The sequence below is a fragment of the Rhinopithecus bieti genome, unplaced genomic scaffold (assembly GCF_001698545.2).
Source record: "Rhinopithecus bieti isolate Rb0 unplaced genomic scaffold, ASM169854v2 scaffold_7673, whole genome shotgun sequence".
NCBI lineage: Eukaryota > Metazoa > Chordata > Mammalia > Primates > Cercopithecidae > Rhinopithecus > Rhinopithecus bieti.
In genome coordinates this window covers 3,559,972-3,576,168 of record NW_016806375.1, presented here as the reverse complement: position 1 = coordinate 3,576,168, position 16,197 = coordinate 3,559,972, and positions in this window count along the sequence as shown.

The following is a 16,197-nucleotide window of genomic DNA, read 5'->3' as shown; positions in this document are numbered from 1 at the left end:
ACTTAACCATTGTTAGTGTTAATCTTGGTTAACTGGATTTGGTAGTGTTTGCTAATTTTCCCCACTTTAGAGTTGCTCTTGTTTTTCCTGCACTGCTGTAATTTTCAGAAGGAAGTCACTATGTGCAGCTGATATATAATGTGTGGAAAGTTATTCTCTGTCTCCTTGGGGCAGAGTATCTACATAAAGCATTTGGAATTTTTCAGCATGGGAGATTTGCCTATTCTCTTCCATTTATTAATTTAATCATTTATTTATATCAATGTAGACTCATAGATATTTACTTTATACATTGGGTTATAATTCAATATAATTTTATTGTGGTGCTCAAATTATTCCATCTTTGGCCACTAGGAGCCTAAGTTTCTTCCTATGTTCTTTTGACACACTTTCATCATTGTGGTTTTTTATTTGTTTTTTTTTTTGTTTGTTTGTTTGTTTTGTTTTGTTCATTTTAGCATGTGCATAGTTTATGACATAAGATGTTTCAGGCTAATTTTGTATATTTTCTGCTCTAGTACTAAAATCAGATATTTTCCAAGGAGTCTGTTTTTTAATATATGAATAGTATTAGAAACCAAGACCTGGGGCTATATATGCTTTTTGCAACTTGTGTGCCACTGCCTCCAGGAACTCTCAGCTGACAGATAAAAAAAAGTATATGTTTGTATTAATTGATGTATGTGCACCTATCTATAAATATTTCTGTATGTAACATCTGTATATATATTAAGCAAAACATAATTTCACATTGATGTCTCCAACTCTAATCCTTCACCCCACACAACATTTTAGCCTTCCCCTTGCTTGTCTGTAGTTTCCAGCTTTAGCAATGAAAACCTGGTTTCCATCATCTGTCATCCAATTAGTTAATTGTTGAATTCCAGTATATATGCTTAGAGGTTTCAGACTTGACTTCTACTCCCTGGGAAAAAAAAACCTTATCAACTGGAGTACAGTGTTTATGTATAGTTTCTTTTGTCTTTGATCTTATAGATTCCACTAATTTCTAATGTTAGTTTTATCCTACCCCTTTGAATGAGGCTGCTTTATGCATTTGTACTACAGTCTTTTGCTATATTCTGCATTCCATCCTGGGATTCCCCTACTTCCTAATTTTAAGAAAAATTTTGCATGCCTAACATATACCCCAATTCCAGACATCTAGAAGGGAAGCAGGTGTTCAATATACACCATATTGTTTGCAGGAGTAGTTAAGGCAAAGTGAGCCACTCTTATCAGTGCTTGGAATGGTGGAAACTCTTCTTACATCCGGGTTCCCAGATACTAGCAGAAGAGCAACCTTGCAAGCAGGTTTTCCTACGGTTAATAGTCTCAGGCCTACTATGTTAACTCTTACACACATTATATAATGAAATCACATGGCACACAGTCTTTTTCAGACTGGTAGCTTTCATTTAGCAATATGTATTTAAGATTCATCTGTATCTTTAAGTGGTTTGATAGTTTATTCATTTTTATCATTGAATAGTATTCCATTATTTGGGCGTACCAGTTGGTTTATTGATGCAGCTAATAAATGTCTTGATTGATTCCAGTTTTTGAAGATTATTAATAAAGCTGCTCTAAACATCTTGTGCAGGCTTTTGTGTGGACATAAATAGTCATATCAGTTGGATATGTAGAAGTGTGGTTGCTTGACACTGTGGTACGACCATATTCAGCCTCATGGGAGACTGCCAAACTGTCTTCCAAAGTGCATTCCCACTAGCAATAAATGAGAGTATCTGTTGCATGTCATCCTTGCTAGCAATTTAGTGCCAAGATTTTTTATTTTTTCCTTTTTAAAATATTTCAGCTATTCTAATAGGTATGTGGTAGTATCTTATTGTTGTTTTAATTTTATTTCCTTAATGACATACAATGTTAACATCTTATATCATTTGGTGAAGTATCTATTCACATCATTTGTGCATTTTTAAATTAGTTTCTTTTTTTTATTGAGTTTTAAAAGTTCTTCGTATATTTTAGATACAAGTTTCTTATCAGATATACATTTGCGAATATATTCTCCTAGTCTATTTCTTGTCTTTTTGCTATCTTAACAATGTATTTCATGGAGCAAAAGGTTTTAGTTTAAGTAAAGACCAACTTGCCAATGTTTATCTTTTATGGATTGTGCTTTTGTGTTGTATTTAAAATTCATTACCAAATTCAAGTTTTCCTATATTTTCTCCTATGATTTCTTCTGGAAGTTTTATAGTTTTGCTTTAACGTTTATATGATCCATTTTGAGTTAATTCTTGTATAAGATATGAGATCTGTGGATAGGTTTTTTTTGCATATGGATGTCCAATTGTTTTAGGACCATTTATCGAAAATACTACCATTTCTCCATTTAATTGACTTTGTGCCTTTGTCAAAAATTTATTCACAAGTGCCAGATATGGTGGCTCATGCCTATAATCCCAGCAATTTGGGAGGCCAAGGCAGGCATATAATTTGAGATCAGGAGTTTGAGACCAGCCTCGCCAACATGGTACAACCCTGTCTCTACTACAAATACAAAAATTAGCTGGGTGTGGTGGCGCATGCCTGTAATCCAGCTATTTGGGAGGCTGATGCAGGATAATTGCTGGAACCCAGGAGGCAGAGGTTGCAGTGAACAAAGATTGTGCCACTGCACTCCAACCTGAGTGACAGAGTGAGACTCTATCTCAAAAAAAAAAAAAATAGTTCACAATATTTGTGCGGGTCTATTTCTGGGATCTTCATTCTGTTACATTGATTTATGTTTCTTTTCTTTCACCACTACCACACTATCTCGATTACTATAGCTTTATAGTAAGTCTTAAAATTGAGTAATGTAAGTCTTCAAACTTTGTTCTTCTTCCATTTTATTTCAGTTATTTAAGGTCGGTTAGCTTTTCATGTAAACGTTAGAGTTTATTGATACCTGCAAAATGGCTTACATAAATATGTTTTTATTTCAGGGCTTCTCGGAACCATTAGTGTTCAAATGTGAATTATGAATATCCAAGAAAGATAAATACTTTGTAGCACTTTCCAAACTTATATGAATCTGAAATTCTATTTTATTTCTGGGCCTCTATTGCATGACTCCAGAGATGTTGCCCTTAATTTGACAAAACGAAACAATGAATCTCACTGAGAAAACGGTATCTTGCTAGTTTAATAATTTGATGAGAATCAAGGACTAAACTAAACACTTATTACTTTATTTTGTGGCTATGAATATATTTCAGTCACATCTGTCTGTGGCATATATCTTCACATATATCTCAGATAATCTTATAGTTAGTTACAAGCTCAGAGAAGCGTAACATAGATATTATCTGGCTTGAAAGATTTCAGTGATTCATGATAGATGAATAGCTTTTCATCTAACTTAGGCTTTCAAAAATAGTGATTAAAAGTGATTATATATTAAATATAGTTTTCTTCACATTTTGATGATGCAGCATTATACAATTTAATATTAAGGATAATAGTAACATAATTCTTATTATCCCTTACTTCCAGTGTTCATTGGCACTCATCCAATAAACATCATGGAGTTGGGGGACATTCACTGAAAACTATAAAGCAGTGAATTGAACATATTGAGGTAGGTATGAAGTCCATCAATCTCATTGAGCTTTCATTGCCTTTAAAATGCATTCCGCTGACTCTTCTCACTTTTCGAAGGGTAATGGCACTGTTTTGTTACTCTGTTCACCTAAATAGAGCTTACTAATGAGTGAATTAAAAGGCTTTCTTTAAGATGGTTAATATAATTGGCCTCTCAATTAAATGCTTCTTTTCTTCTGAACCTCCATCAACTTATTCAAGCACTTCTTAAAGGCCATTGAAGTCATCCTTGAGGTCCCCAGGCTAAGTGGTTACAGAAATGACAAGGTGTGTGCCTTTTTGATACCTTACCCTTTGCTTAATTTATGTCTTTTTATGGAAGTGGTAGGCAAGTTGAAAACATCACCAATGGATGGTTCTATTGGTGGACTGGTAAAATATCCAGATTATCAGTTTCTAATCATTTTGTGATCATGTGTTCTGTGGTGGGTTGAATAGTGCCGCCTAAAAAGAAATATACAAATTTGGCTGAGTGTGGTGGCTCACACCTGTAATCCCAGCACTTTGGGAGACTGAGATGAGTGGATCACTTGAGGCTAGGAGTTCGAGATTAGCCTGGCCAACATGGTGAAACCCTGTCTCTACTAAAAATATAAAAATTAGCTGGGCATGGTGGTGCATGCCTGCAGTCCCTGCTACTCAGGAGGCTGAGGCATGAGAATCATTTGGACCCTAGAGGTGGAGTTTGCAGTGAACTGAGAATGTGCCGTTGAATTCCAGCCTCAGCAACAGAGTAAGACTCTCTCTCAAAAAAGAAAAAAAAAAAAGAAAGCAAAAAGGAATATCCCAATTCTAACACTCATTAATATTGAATGTGACCTTACTTGGGATCTTGGCAGACGCTATTAAGTTAATGATATCAAGATGAGATCATATTGGATCATCTGGGTAGTCCTTAAATCCAATGGCAAGTGTCCTCATAAGAGAAAAAGAGGAGAAGATACAAGAAGAGGAGAAAGCCATATGAAGATGGAGGCAGAGGGTAGAGTTATATTAGAGAGAGTCAAATACCTGGAGCAACAGGAGCTGGAAGACGTAAGAAAGGATTCTTCCCTAGAGGCTTTGGAGGGAGCAGGGCCCAGCCAATACCTTGATCTTGAACTTCTCAAGTCCTCTTATTCTAGGACTATCAGATAATACATTTTTGTTGTTTTAAGCCACCAAATTTGTGATAATTTGCATATAACCTATGCACATCCTCCCGTATACTTTAAATCACCTCTAGAATACTTCTAATACAATATAAATGTTATGTAAATAGTTGTTATACTGTAGTGTTTTATTTGTATTATTTTATTGCTTTATAATTTTAATTTAAAAAATTTGAATATTTTCAACTCGTGGTTGGTACAGAACCTGTGGATTAGGAGGGCCAGAACTGTGTTCAGAACTGGCCCTCCAGGTATTAGATACTTAACATAGAATTCCCATTGTAAGCCCTTTGGCAAATTGCAGGTGTCAGAGAAGACAAGAAATAACCACTGGGGCACTTTTCAGAGCCCAAGGAGGCTTCACAATTAGACTAACAGCTTACAAGATAAGTTGAGTACAGCCAATTGAGAAGGATTGACCTAATTCTTCCTTTTTAATTACCTTAATTTTATGCATCAGGTAATTAATTGAATGACTTAGTGATTATAGCTGCTTTCTCTATCTTCAGCTAGGGATGAAAACAAATTGCCATCAGAAACATAGGTGGATGGGGGAAAAGGAGAGATTAGGGAATGGGTCAGAAATAGGAGTCTGTACAAACTCTATGCTCCATAGTGATACAAAAATCACTGTGGTCTTTTGCTTCTGAAGAATGTATATGTCTTCCTGGTAAGAGGAAAGGAAAGAGAATGCTCACAGATTCTAGGACTAGAGTTTAACTTTGACGTTTTGGGCCAGATATTATTGCAGGAGGCAGCGGGGCTGTCATGTCCATTGTAGGATATTTAGCAGTGTCTTTGCCTCTGTCCACTAGATATCAGTTCTCCATTCTCCACAAGTTATTACAAATAAAAATGTTTTCAGACATTGCCAAATAACCCCCTGGGGTCTTCCCAGAGACAGAAGATCATCCCCAGATGAGAACAACTGGACTAGACTGCTGATGAGGTTAACCATTTGTTACAGGGCTGCTTTATGCAGCTATACAAGCTGTGCAGTGACAATTTCGTGGAGCACCATTCTCACAGACTTCAATATTGTTGTGACAACTTACTTCAGATTTTTAAAAATATCTGCAACCCAAGGGTTTGGCCTTTAATGTTGAGCCTTTGTAGGCTAAGAACATGTACTTTTCAATTTAAATACAGTGTAAAAAATTTGTGAAAGCTGTATGCCCATCAGAATATCTGATAACTTTAACTTCTTAGAAGATGAGTCACTGGGATCACATTGATTTCTGCCAGTGTTCTTGCCTTCCTCCTCACTATTGCCTAGACCTTATTATAGGTTAAGCATCTGAAATTCACAAAATAAATCTGAAATGCTCCAAAATTCAACACTTTTTGAGTGCTAACATGATGTTCAAAGGAAATGCTTATTTTGTAGCTTTTCAGATTTCAGATTTTCAGATTTGGGATACTCAATCAGTACAGTGCACATATTCCAAAATCTGAAAAAAATCTGAAATCCAAAACACTTCTGGCCCCAACCATTTTGATAAAGGAATATTCAACCTGTATCATCAGTAACTGTGTCACCTCTGAAATCTTTATTTCAAATATCTTACTCCCTGATTGCCAACTTCTGTGCTTTTTGTCTTGATTCATCTAGTCCTCTCTCTACAACAATATTTTCATCCCAACTGGGTCTCCAATGCACTGACCTCACCATTTTACCCCTGACTATTCTTTTACCTACATTTGCCTTTGTACCGAGTTTAGATGCTCTTGTCCATCATGGTAATCATTCCCTTGTAAACATCCTCAATGACCTTGACTTTCTGGCCCTCTGATATGTTGGTATGGCCAAACCCAATTCAGATTGAATTTAATTATTTGCCTTGTCTGAACCTGAATTTAAACAGATGAGCATTTGTGCCCAAATGAAAAACACACATATGGTGTCCACTTATCTGATAACCTGGGCCTGAACAAATAGAAGCAGGGGGAACTTTCTCATATACACATGATCAAATCCAGAACATACCATTGTTTGGATCCATATTTTTGTTTTCCATATTTTCAGTGCTTCTACCAAGAGTCAGTCTCCTGTGCTTTCTGTACCAGAGACTGTAACTTCCTCAATGATTCACTTCTGTGGTTTCCCCTACCTTTGACAGCACAGTTTCTTCCTTTTAACCAAATTATTCCAATTGCATATGAACACACTGTGGATTCTCACATTTTACATTGCCCTCCCATGATCCACATTCTACTTCTTCATTATCCTATTTCTCTCTTCTTCTTCTTAGTAAATAAGCTTAAAGGAGTGGGCTGTTTTCATTGCATCAGGTTTCCTGTCTTCCACTGTTTCTTTAATCTACTCCAATCTTGCTTTTACCATCATTACTTCTCCAAAACCATTCCTGTGCATGATAATCCTGTTGCCAAAACGGGTGGATATTTCTTTGAATTCTTTTTCACCATTTACTATTGACCTTTTCTTGAAGCTGTTCTTTCAGTTTCTAGAATACCACTCTCTCTTAATATCCCTCTTGGCTCTTTAATCATCCTTTTTTGTCTTTTTGTTTGCTGGTTCTTTCTTCTCAATCCTACATTTAGTTGTTAAACTTCTCTACCTGTTGGTTCTGGATGATCTTCTGTGTCTACACTTTCACGTACAGTGACCTCATTCACTCCATGGCTTTAAATGCCAGATGGACAAAGATGGCCCTGAAATTTATAACTACAATACTATATTCTTTCCTATGTTCCAGATGTGTATATCCAGTTGACTCTTTACTATCTCTAATTGGATATATTATAGGTATGTCAAATTCACATTGTCAAAACAGTGTTTTAAAATTTCTTTTTTTTCTTCTTCCAGGTTCCTCTTCAACACTTTCTCATCTTAGTAATTGACACCCTCACCCACTCAGCTACTCAACCCAAGAACCCAGAAGTCAACCTTGATTTGTTACTTACTTTCATTCCCTGCCTGTAATTCTTCAGCATGACTTTTCATTCTGTTTCTGAAATATATCTTATTTCCCTTGTCAAAAGGGAACAAATACCAGACATTTATTAAAGTTGGCAAGACAGATTTTATTCAGACTACTTCAATGGGGGAGAGAGACACAGTATACCCTGAGCTTAACTCCAGCTAAGACAAAGGTGACAGAGGGTTTTAAAGGGAAAACAGAGAAAACACAAAGGAGCTCTGGGGAAGTGAAAAGGAGGAAATAAAAGAAAAGATTGGGGAGCTGTGGAGCAATAGAAAATTACAGAGGGCAGTAAGTGAAAAATTACTGAAAATGGTTTGGGATTGTAGGTTGGAACAATGTATATTTCGTGGTTTGGTGGCATTGTGTGTCACCTTAAGGGACGTGGTATAGTGCAGGTGGCAGCCAGGCTAAAGTTTAGTCATGTCTTTTAGCACAATCTTTGGGCAGATCCTTTGTGCTGTGTGGAAGTTCATACCCTCTTCACTGTTACCACCTTATCTGTCATCTATCATCTGGTCTTTTGAAAGGGTCTCTTCAGTGGTCTCCTTGCACCTATTTTTCCCCAGTATAAACAAAATTGTGTGTTAACTATGGAAATGCAAGTCAAAACCACAATGATGTACCACTTCACACCCACTAGAATGGCTATAATAACAAATAAAAATAAAGACATAACAAGTGTTGGTGAGTATGTGGAGAAATTGGAACCTTTATACATTGCTACTGGGTGTTAAAATGATACAGCTACTTGGAAAACAGCTCGGCAGTTTCTTAAACATAGAGTTACCATATGACCCAGCAATTTCCTTCCTGGATAACTACTCAAGAGAAAGAAAACATATGTACACACACACACACACACACACACACACACACACACACACACACACAGAGTACCCAAATGTTATTGTCTATTCATTATGGATCACAGAAGGGCTGTCTTTATTGCAGTCACTCAGGGATCTGGGATGACGGAGCCACCACCAATTTCAACAATTGTTGATTGTTATTGTACAGGGAAAGCATCCTCTGGCAGATCTTGTATTAGCAGTTGATACTCTTTACTTCTACTCACAATTTAGAGGCTAGAACTAGTCATGTGTCCCCATCTAATTCAAGAACAAGGAAGTGCAATCCTACATTGTGCTTGTGAGGTAGGAAACCAGAAATGGTCAGTGAACAGGTGAATGACTATTCAAGACCCACTCCAGGGCCTGAGACCTTGCTGTTCTCTCGTGTTGGTATGATGTTCCTTCACCTCTGCGCAGAGCTGGCTCCTTTTCATCCTTTGGTTCTAGAATTTCCCTTAGAGAACGTCTGTGGTTAAGTCAGTTCCAAGCAGTGCCTTAATTTTGTCCCCATTTCTTTTGAGCTCTTTATCCCATCCTCCAATGTGTTGTTATAACCCTGCTTACGTCATAATCTAAAATTATTTTGTATATTTCTTTGCTTATTTTTTACTGACTATTCTCCCTAGAATGTAAACTTTTTGAGGTTATAGTGTATATTCTTCTCTTATTCAATTCCTGAATCTCCAACATTTAGAACAATGCCTAGCAAGCTCATAATAGAAAATCAATAAATATTCATTAAATAAGTGAATGAATATGCTTTTTTACCTTTCTAGCATTTTTTAATGCTGTTCCTTCTTCCTTTCTCAGACAAAATACTATGTATTATCTAATGTTCTAAGCTTAATGTCATCCTCTCCATAAACCCTTCCCCTAGTCACGGGGTAATTTCGAAGTGAACCATGCTCTCATAAAATTTTACCTATTCCTTTTTGGGTACCAGATACTCTGCCTTGCATCTTTGTAGTTGTATGCATGACTCTCCGCCATTTCCTATTCCACATCTTGGATTAGATTTATACAGCTTTAATACAAAGTATTCTACCTTATGAATGTTTTATGTCTCAGTACCAAGCCTATTCAACAAATATCTACCAACCAATTGCGTTCTAGGAAATATTCTAAATGCTGGGGATACAGTAGTGAACAGCTCTGGGGAGGCTCATTTGCTACGGGGGCACACAGAACAACCAACAAATAAATATATAACTGGAAGTGATAAGCACTTGGAATAAAATTAAAGTAGGATAAACGGGACAGACAGTGAAGGAGGAGTGGTTAATTTAAAAACATTGGTCAGAGAAAGTTTTTCTGAGATGTGATACTTGAATAGAGCTCTGCATGAAATGAAGATGCAAGCCATCCATGCACCTGGGAGAAATATGTTACAGATAAGCCCAACAGCAAGTGCAAAGGCCATGATAAATAAGCCAGAAGAAGCCTAGTATAACTCATATGCATTGGAATGGGGGAGAAGGCAGAGAGTTGTTGGGACCACATTTTACTTTGTAGGCCATGCAGTGGGTCTGGGTTTTGTTTTAAATATGTTGGCATGCCATTAGTAGATTTTGAACAGATTAAGGTGGTTTAAAGCATCAAATCAACCACGAGAGTCTCCTCCATGGAGAATAGTCAAGAGTGGGGGCAGCAAGAGTGGAATAAAAAAAAAAAAAAAAAAAAACAGTTAAGAAGCTATTTGATAGACCAGATGGGAAAGGAAGGTAGCTTGGATTAGAGTAGTAGTGCAGAAATGTTTGAGAAGTGGTCAGAAGGTGAGAGTGATATTCAGGGAGTCAAGGAAGAAAGTGTTTCAATAGAGAGGAGAATTAAAAAACATCAATGCTGCTGAGAAGTTGAACAAGAAGAGGATAAATAATTGATACCTGGAGGTCATTGGTGAGCTTGATGAGTGTGACTTTCCTGGAGCAATGGAAAGGAAAGCCTGAGTGAAGTGATTCCAAGAAAAGGTGGAATATGAGACGTGGAGACAGAGAATATAGATTGGTGCAATTTTGCTAGTAAACAAGAAGCATATAAATGAGAGGGGATTATAAGGATTATAATGTGAAATGCATAATTACTTAAATAATTAACATATTATTTTTAAAACAACACATCTCCTCATTCCATTAACTTCTCCCTATCCCCAGGGAAGAGAAAGACCTTCTGTATGTGAGGGACAAAACAGACTCCGGGGAGACCAGTCAGGGCACTTTGCTTAGAGAAAAGGCGCTAGAGGGAAGCACAGGAAAAGTGGTAGAAACGCACTGGGGCAAAGTCTCTCATGTCCATTTTAGGATCTCTCTCTCTCTGTCTTGCCTATCCTTTCTTGGCTATGACACTGTTTTCTCCCATTTTGGGTTTCTGCCCAGTACTTCTGAATTCTACTTTCCCAAAAGCCAGTTGTCCTGGCAAGAATGCCTTGTTGCAGATGGAAAAGGCAGGGGTAATCAAAATAATGAAAATGAAAGCTAAAACAAAGTCTAATTATTTTATGTTAAAATGTGAATTGATTCTGTTTTTTACCTCCGATATTTTCCTCATCAAAGAAATAAGACTTTAAAAAATGGAATCAGGTTATGGACCTAGAAGAAAATGACAGAAAACAAAAGCAAACAAAAAATCACTTGACTGTTTTAGTGTATACCAGGGGTCAGCAAACTACAACCCACAGGCCAATCTGGCCTGCCATCTGTTTTTGTAAATAAAGCTTTATTGGAACACAGCCATGCTTATTTATTTTCATATTGTTGATGCCTACTTTTGTGCTACAATGTCAGCATTGAGTAGTTGTGACAGAAAGTATATGGCTGTAAAAGCCTAAAATATTTACTATCTGGCCCTCTAGAGAAAATGTTTGATGACCTCCTCACTTACACTAACATTTCTCAAAATGTGCCCTCAGTGACATTACCTCAGTGGGGTACCATGAGCACACAAGATTGGAAAATTTCAAATTAAATAAGGGTAAGCAAATTTATTCAATGTAGGACTCATGGAGGCTTACATGTGTCACTATGAATTATGAGTCTCTAAAAGGAAGACAGTGTTCTTTGTAGGTTTAAAGGTAAGATCTTAGGGGAATTAGGAGGGGAATTTAGTACTGAATTCTAAATATGCCTAGATCCTGGCCTGGAAGACACCTCTTCTTTTCATAGAATTCTGGTTAAGTAAAATCTATAAGGAAAAATGGAGTGAGAACAAACATACCATTTTATTAATAGTTCTTCAAGTAGCCAATGCCCCAATATAGGGCTCCCATGTAAATGATCATGTTGAAACACACAATACATAACTTAATGCATACAAGTGGCTTCCTATCTTCCCCTAGTTTAAATCTTTAAATATTACCAACTCATGCCAGGCTCATGGATAAAGGAAGCTGAGTAAATGAATGGAGAGCAATATAGCAGATCTTAGGTCTTCACCGGCTTTGGTCTAACTTATGTGTCTGGAGGAGGGAGAAAGAAGAGATGACAATCAGTCACACCTGCACAGAAACAGCAGTGTAAATGGAAGTGTGGGACAGCACTGCAGCCTTGTTTATGCTTTTAAGACACAGTGATTGTATGCAATCATAATAACAGTCCAGTCACTATCCCAAAACTCTGAGTAATATACTATACAATTCTTCCTTCTTTACTGCTGTCAGACAATTAAAAGTCATGAGCAAAAGTTCCCCGGCATGGTAACAGGATGCTGTAGTATGTTCTTTCCCTACAGTTTGCTGGCGTTCCCTAACTTATCTGACTTCAATATCCTTTGCTTTTCACAAAACTCATAGTGAGACCAATCTTCTGGAAAGAACCCACTTGATCTTTAGCGGGCATAAGAATTTACTGGAGATTTTTGATTAATAATAATTCCCATAACTGTAGTCCAGCTGAAAGATTGCATTTCAGCAGGTTCAGGAGCCTGCATTTTTTTTTAAAACTCCCACTTGGTTCAAGAACAGGTAGTCCACTGGTCATAATTTGAGAAACAATGGTCTCAATGTTAGCTGGAGAAGCAAAAGGAGTCCTTAAGCTACTGTGTACTTCTGCCCTACTTAGCAGAGAAGGCTGGAGTAAAACTCCAGGCTGGTAACTATGCTTGAGTTAAATCGTGCTACCTATCATCTTTGGAAACCTCTGACACAGGTAAGGAGTTGGCCTAGACTTTTAGTTTGAAATTTTGGCAAACTGAACTCTCTGAGACATAACTCATAAACCAGATCTAGAAAACCTGGAGAGTCTGAAAGATTGTAGGGGCACTTTGTGTGTCAGAATTGGTTGAATCATTTACATAAGGAAACAATAGTTGGAGGACTTTTTAGGGTTACTCTCAAGAAAGATTAAAATTCAGTTTTCTGTGTTATTTAAATATGCTGTCTCGAAATTTATAGTATCTCTCTTTTTGTAAGTCACTAATAACGTTAAGAATGGTAGAGATGACATGAAAGATCTTGCATGATTTGCAGGCAGTTTTCAAGAGAAATAAAGACTTATGAGAACAACTCAAATTAAGCTGTCTGAAAAGAGAATGAACTGCCTTGGTAGCCAGCAAACTTACATAATGAAAAAATGTACAAGCATAAGATAGATTGTAGAGGGAATTCAAATATCTCACCAGTTCTAAGGTTCTATATTTTAAAGTTCTCAATTTTAAAATTCTTACCAGCTCTGAGATTCTGAGTCTGTTGTATAATCATTTCATACCTTCCTTTTGGATGACAATGCCAATTTTATATTTTATTTCAGTAAATATAATTTACATGTCCACTTGGGGGTAGTAAAGTATTTTTCCAGTATCTCTAGGGATTCGTCAGTATTTCCTCTGCACATCCATTAGATGCAAGTAAAAATAGTACCAACTAGATCTTGTACTATTTCTTTCAGTTTATAAATGACAGTTTCTTCTGGTGCATATGTAAACACAGTAGAAATTATGGGCAACCATGTTTCGTTTTATTTTTCTATTTTTTCTTTTTCTGTAATGCCCAGAGAGTTAAAAACATACAAATTACAGTGATTTTATCAGCAACAAATATGCCCAGAGTAGGTCCAGGCTGAATGGCATTAAAGTTAATTCTATAATGGTCCCATTACATTTAATTTAATTTAATTCGAAATAAAACAGTCCCAAGGTGGCTTGAAAGTTTCTGTGTTATAAAGATATGCCAATAGTTGAGTCCTTCTCCTCCTCCTAAATAATTTCAAGATTATTAAATTTTTACTGTAATAACAGTAACTTAAATTACACCAATACCCAGTGGCTTAAGACAACACCTTTTTTTTAAAAAAAGTTATTATTTCACACTTTCTGTGGATGAGAAATCCAAGTGTAGGTTAGCTGGGTGTCCCTGGCTCCAGGTCTTTCACAAAACTACAATGAAGGTATCCACTGGGGCTGCAGACATTTCATGGCTTAACCAAGGAGGGGTCTACCTCCAAGCTTACTGGCAGCTGGTTTCTTCAGAGAGAACTATCCAAGAGAGGGAGAGAGAGAGAGGGAGGTATGCCCAGGAGAGAAGTCAGTCTTTTTGTAACCTATTCTTGAAAGTGACATCCTGGCCGGGCAGCAGTGGCTCACGCCTGTAACCCCAGCACTTTGGGAGGCCGAGGTGGGTGGATCACTTGAGGTCAGGAGTTCCAGACCAGCCTGGCCAACATGATGAAAGCCCATCTCTACTAAAAGTATAAAAATTAGCCGGGTGTGGAGGCATACACCTATAATCCCAGCTACTTAGAAGGCTGAGGCAGGAGAATCATGTGAACCTGTGAGGTGGAAGTTGCAGTGAGCTGAGATGGCACCACTGCACTGCAGCCTGGGCAACAGATTGAGCCTCGATCTAAAAATAAAATAAAATAAAAAGAACATCCTGTCCTTTCTGCTATATTCTATTCATTAGTAAAAAGTCAATAAGTCCAGCCCACACTCAAGGAGAGAAATTACACAAGGACATGAATACTAAAAGGTGGAGATCATTGCAGGGGTCCATGTTGTAGGCTGCCTAACATAGATAGATTTTACAACTAAATAGTTTTAAATTATTTCTCATTTGAAAAGTTACTATTACTAAGTTAATATAAAAGTTAATATTACTAAGGTAATATTCCTCAGTTAATCAGATTTCTATTTTATGGGCAGGGAAACAAAAATGTGTCTTGCACTGGTAGTCAGTAGACATGGATATCAGTTCTTCCTCTGTGTTGAGCAGCTGCAACACCTCAGGCACATTATACAAGTACTGAATCTTGATTCCTCTGTCAATGAAGAAAGGCAGTTTGAGTATACTCTTTAAGGTCCTTTCTAGCTTGGAAATTCTTTTTCAACAAAAAATCAAATTCTCTTCTAAGAACATCTAACTGTCTTTCCTCTAGACCAGAGTTTCTCAACCTCAGCACTATTGAAATTTTGGGTCAGATGATTTTGGGGGCCATCCTGGACGTTGTAGGATGTTGCACTGAAACCCTGGCCTCTACTTACCAGACATCAAAAGACATTCAAAAATGTCTTCAGACACTGGGGATTGAATCTAACATGCAAATATAATATCCTTTTCTATAATATCTTGATTTTTTTCCATCAAGAAAAAATCTATAAATCAATACACAGGTGTTAATAATGTAAACGTAATTTTTAGTTTAAAATATAAGTGATCTTTTGAGGCAGAAAGTCATGGCCTGGAGGTGAGAGAGTGTTTCTAGTGACTGTGTCAGGAATTGGGGGTGGAGAAGTCACACTATTTGTACTAAGCATGAATCATGCACACTCACAGAAAATGAAATGACTAGAGAAAAATCTCTAGGAGCCACAGAAGCAATTGTGTGAAAGTATGTGTGAGTTACTGTGATGGATCATTTTATTTAAATTTTATTTTATGTTAAGTTCTGGGATATATGTGCAGGACATGCAGGTTTGCTACATAGGTAAATGTGTGCCATGGGGATCTGCTGCGCCTATCAACCCATCACCTAGGTATTAAGCCTCACGTACATTAGCTATTTGTCCTGATGCTCTCCCTCCCCTATCCCCCCAACAGGCCCCAGTGTGTGTTGTTCCCCTCCCTGTGTCCATGTGTTCTCATTGTTCAGCTCCCACTTATGAGTGAGAACATGCAGTGTTTGGTTTTCTGTTCCTGTGTTAGTTGGCTGAGCATGATGGCCTCCAGCTTCATCTACATCCCTGCAAGGGGCATGATCTCATTTCTTTTTATGGCTGCATAGTATTCCATGGTGTATATGTACCACATTTTCTTTTTTTTTATTATTTTTTTCTTTTTTTTTTTATTATACTTTAAGTTCTAGGGCACAGGTGCATAACGTGCAGGTCTGTTACATATGTATACTTGTGCCATATTGGTGGGCTGCACCCATCAACTCGTCAGCACCCATCAGTTCATCATTTATATCAGGTATAACTCCCAATGCAATCCTTCCCCTCTCCCCCCTCCCCATGATAGGCCCCAGTGTGTGATGTTCCCCTTCCCGAGTCCAAGTGATCTCATTGTTCAGTTCCCACCTATGAGTAAGAACATGCGGTGTTTGGTTTTCTGTTCTTGTGATAGTTTGCTAAGAATGATGGTTTCCAGCTGCATCCATGTCCCTACAAAGGACGCAAACTCATCCTTTTTTATGGCTGCATAGTATTCCATGG